Genomic DNA, 5,178 nt, shown 5'->3' with positions numbered 1-5,178 from the left:
TCTTATCATCTCATTCCTACTTTGGACAAACTGGCAGGCTACCGAATATAACCTGCCCACACGGCAGAGTCTGGCAAACTCTCCGTGGTGTGCCCAATATGCCAAATACCAGTAACAATGAAGGGTCTCATTCTCCTAACTCTGAAAGAGCCTTGAATATGGCAATTTTTAAAAAAAATCTCAGGGCTAGGATGAAGGAGACGTTACTGGGGCCTGCTCGAGGCAATCAACGAATAACAGGATGGTTGTGATTGATTGTGATTTACAGTTATTGATATTTGAGTTGTTTTAGGCATATAATATTTCAACACCAGTGTCAGCTTCCCTCCACCAGTGTTCCGGTATTCCGTCTCACCCCCTCTTCCCCCTTCCCTCCCCTCATCACCTTTCCCCCGCCATCCCCCTGCACCACCTGTCACCTTGATAGACACATTATAAAGTCCCACTGATTGCAGCTTAGATCTCATGTTGTTGAGTCTGTGTTTGGGGCATACACCTCTACCACTCTCCCACATCACCGGCATAACTGAAGCCTCAAACCTTGTTTATCCATTACTTCTCTTTCTCTTCTTCCTCCTTCCCTCCTTGATTTCTTTCCTTCTCTCCTCTTCTTCCCTAAACTCTGGGGCCAACAGTCATCTAGGCATCCCCCCTTCACTATAATACATTTCCTTACCCAACTGTTCTATATACCACAGACAGTGAGATCATCTTATGGTGTTTTTGTTCTTCTTCTTTTTTCTGGATTACTTCACTCTACATGATACCTTCCAGTTCTTACTAGACTGCAGTCAGTTGCATGATTTCATTATTCCTTGCAACTGCATAGTACTCCATTGTGTGTATATACCATATCTTCATAATCAACTCACCTGTTGTTGGACACCTAGGTTGATTCCATATCTTAGCTACTGTACTGAATGCAGCAATGAATAAGGGTGTGAGATTCAAGGCACTTTTAAGAGACATGACAGGTAGACTAAAACATCTGAACACTAGATATTTGATTAAGGAGATACAGTTAATTGACGATGTGATTGTGGTTCCTATATTTGTGGGATACATAAAGAAATACTAATGGGGGAAATAATGATGTCTGGGATTTGTTTCAGAAAAGTATAGAGGGCCAGAGTGATAGCACAGCAGGTAGGGAGTTTGCCTTGCATGCAGTCAATCTGAGTTCAATCCCCAGTATCCCATATGGTTCACTGAGCATCACCAGGAATAATTCTTGAATGCAGAGCCAGGAGTATCTCCTGAGCACAGTCGGGTGTGACACCAAAAATATCTTGCTTGTATAGACACAGGAAGACAGACAAAGCAATGCCTTAATCAATTCTAAAATGCCAGTGTTGTGGGCACATCCTGATGGTACATAATCTTATAAAATCCTGAACATTCATCATATTAATTTAACTGAATTTCAGTTGTCCCAAGATTTGCCTTAATCCCTACCACCCCAGAATGTGGATCCCCTTGTGGGAATGTATGGGCTGAGGGCCAGGCCATTCCACCCTGACTTCAATAGGGAAGGGCTTCAGGGGCCACAGTAATAGAGATCTTCTTCTGGGTCAGAGACAGGCTCTGACCCAGAGGAAGAATGAAGCAATTGACAAGAACACTCTGGGATTAAGAAAGGCTGAAACAGCTTGCCTGAGACCTGTAGTCTGTGGAGTATGATGAGATGTACCCAGGAAATGTCCTCCCTTTCTCTAATAATGATAATACTGTTTTAGGCCCCTCTCTACTTAATATAGTTATCAGAACCTACTTGGAGGCTTGATAAGTTCCCACTGCTCTTGATCCCATGTTGACTATTAGGGTGCCTCTGAGTGTTGATGCATTGGGCCCTAATGAGCAAAGATGTTAAAAGGGAGTAGGGTCCTAGTTCCTTCAGGGGGCTTGGGGAGGTATGTATGGGCCAGGAGTGGAGTAGACAGGGCACATTTTTCTCATCATGGCAGACATCATACCAGGTCTTATGCGTCCACGTACCTGATTCAGGTGTTAGTTGTCTAAGAACATTAACGAGGAGTATTTTTCTTTTTCAATAGGAAAATAAGAATGATATTTAGAACAGGCTTGCTAAGACCTGTCACTGGCATGTAGATACTTTCAAGGCAAAGTCAAGAGAGACTCCAGAAAAATCTTTATCTCTCTTCTGGAAAGAATGAAAGTGGGCAGCATATTCAGAATGATGGTTTTACTCGAGAAACTATAGGTCAGGGGTAGCATCTCATTATAGAACAGGGGTCTTCTTCATATGAGTCTCCATTCCCATGCTGTGAATCTTCTGCCCTCTCAGAGAAGTTCCAGGATCTTATTCCTTAGCTCAAGGAATGCCCCATTTTGCCCTACGACTTGAGTCTATATCTTCTGGGGACCAATAGGGGAACCATGGAGGATTTAGAAAGTAGAGTCTTACAGGAAAGAAACAGAGAGAAATAAGAGCAAAGGTTTATTCAGGGAGCTAATGCCCTCATGGACAACAGCCCCAACTGTTCCTCATCTTCCATATTTACTGCTTTGAGCCAGGAATCATTAGAAGGGGAATAACATTCTTTGATCAAATGCCTAACTAATCGATACAAGCTAAACTTTACACAGCTAAGGGTTTCAGTGTATGGGGACAAACATGTTTATTGTGGGCATATCTCAAGGGCCAGTTCCCTGTGGGAGGAAGCAGGGAGAGGCCACCGAGAGGAAGCAGAGAGTGGCCACAGGGCCCTGCCTCAGAGGCTACCCACTTTGGTGTTGACTTGCAGAATATCCAGTTCCTGTTTCCCGTCCATTCTGCCTTTCTCCTCAATCTGTTGTAACCTTTGTTACCAGCAAATATCTACTTTTCTTCCTACCAGCATTTAAAAATAGTCAAAGGCCAGAAGAACAGTTAGTTTTATGAATAATTGTCGAGCTTATGCCGGATGTTGAAATACATGCCAGTTTACAGGAAAAATCAGTACAAATTTCTGGTAATTAAGGAGTAATAGGCATTAAAATGCAAAACAGAATCTGGGAGATGGCACAGCTGGCAGGGAACTTATTATGCATGTGGCTGACCTGGATTTGATCATTGCCACCACATATGGTCCCCAGAAGCCTGACAGGAGTGACAAGTCAGGAATAAATCCTGAGCACTGCTGTGTGTGATCCACAACTCAAACCCAAACCCAAATCAACCAAGCAAAAGATGCAAAATGGACATAAAATTCTGTGACAGAGACTACATTTTTGAAGAAACAAGAGAACATGTATTTTCCTTATCTGAAGTCAAAGGAAGAAAAGACATTTTAGGTGTAGTAAGGGAAAAAAAAATCTTCCTTATACGTCAAGTTCCTTCCAAATGGTCTAATATTCAATTTGCCACAAAACAGATTTACAGGAGAAAAACATAATTTTATGTCTCCATAGACACACGGGAATCCAAAGGTAAAATCAGGTCATTTATAGGGTTTGGGGTTTCAAAATTCACACAATAAGAAACACAGACAACTTGGGAGTAAATGATTGCCCTGACATTTGTTAGGAATTACTTCTTGGCCCTGGAACAATAGTACAGTAGGTAGGGCATTTGCTTAGCATGCAGACAACCAATTTGACCCAAAAAAGACAAAAAAAAAAAGGTGAGGGCAAAGTGAGTGTACAGTGGGAGGGTCTTGCACATGGCTGATCCAGGTTTGATCCCCGGCATCGCACATGGTCCCCTGAGCACCATCAGGAATAATTCCTGAGTGCAGAGCCAGGATTTTCTGCAGGGTCAGGGGAGAAAAAATAAAAAATAAAAAATAAAAAATGAAGTTGTATATCTATTACCGTCTCTATAGACAGCCTTCTTATCTAAATTGTTCTAGGTAGTTAAGCAGTTAAAGGAGAGAGACAAAATTGTCTTTTGACCCTGCAGCATCTTGGTTGCCTTTAGCTCTATATAATCACATTCCAAAGTAGCATGTCATGTTCTGGTACATTGAGAACGTTCATGGGGCTATCATACATCTGTTTGATAAGGAGAAATTGATGTGATATGGTTCTGAATGCTACTATTAAAGGTGACTTCTATTACACCCATATGTAAATGATTGTTAGAGTCTGAGGGTCTTTGAAATCTTATTATTCTGAGATCTTTTGTGTGTGTGTGTGTGTGTGTGTGTGTGTGTGTGTATGTTTGTGTGTTTTGGAGCCACATCTGGTGACACTCAGGAGTTACTCCTGACTGCACTCAGGAATCATTTGTGGTGGTGCTCAAGGGACCATATGGGATGCCAGTGATCTAACCTGGGTTACCCATGTGCAAGGCAGGAAGGCTTGCTATACTGTTTCTGGCCTGCCAATTTTGATAATTTTTTTTGTTTGCTTTTTGGGTTACACCTGGGGAAGCACAGGGGTTACCCCTGGCTCATGCACTCAGGAATTACTCTTGGCAGTGCTCAGGGGACCATATGGGATGCTGGGAATTGAACCCAGGTAGGCTGCGTGCAAGGTAAACACCCTACCTGTTGTACTATCACTCTGGCCCCCAATTCTGATAATTTTATTTATTTAAATTGCCCTCTCTTACAGATGGCTGGTTAAAGAAACTTTGGTACATTTACACAATGGAGTACTATGTAGCTGTTAGAAAAGATGAAGTCATGAAATTTACATACAAGTAGTACTACATGGAAAGTATCATATTAAGGGAAATGAGTCAGAAAGAGAGGGATAGACATAGAAAGATTGTATTCATCTGGAGAACATAAAGTAAAAAAATAGGAGACTAACACCCAAGAATGGCCGAGATTAGTACCAGGAATTTTACTCCATGGCTTGGAGGCCAACCACACAAGCTAGGGGAAAAGGGAGCTCAGATAGAGAAGGGAGCACCAAATAAAGGGTGTTGGGAGGATCCTCTCAGGAGGGAAAAGCATGCTGAAAGTAGACTATAGACCAAACACGATTGCTACTCAACACCTCTTTTGCAAACCACAACACCCAAAAGGAGAGAGAGAACAAAAGGGAATGCCCTGTCACAGAGGCAGGATGGGATGGGAGGGATGGGGGTGGGGGGGTGGGAGGGATACTGTGACCCGTGGTGGTGGGAAATGGGCACTGGTGGAGGGATGGGTACTTGATTATTGTATAATTGAACCCCAAGCACAAAAATCTTTAAGTCTACAACTGTACCTCATGGTGTTTTACTAA

Source organism: Sorex fumeus, unplaced genomic scaffold (assembly GCF_029834395.1).
Source record: "Sorex fumeus unplaced genomic scaffold, SorFum_2.1 ptg000001l, whole genome shotgun sequence".
Classification (NCBI taxonomy): Eukaryota; Metazoa; Chordata; class Mammalia; order Eulipotyphla; family Soricidae; genus Sorex; species Sorex fumeus.
The sequence above is the reverse complement of the archived record's forward strand: the minus strand, read 5'-3'. Positions refer to the sequence as shown.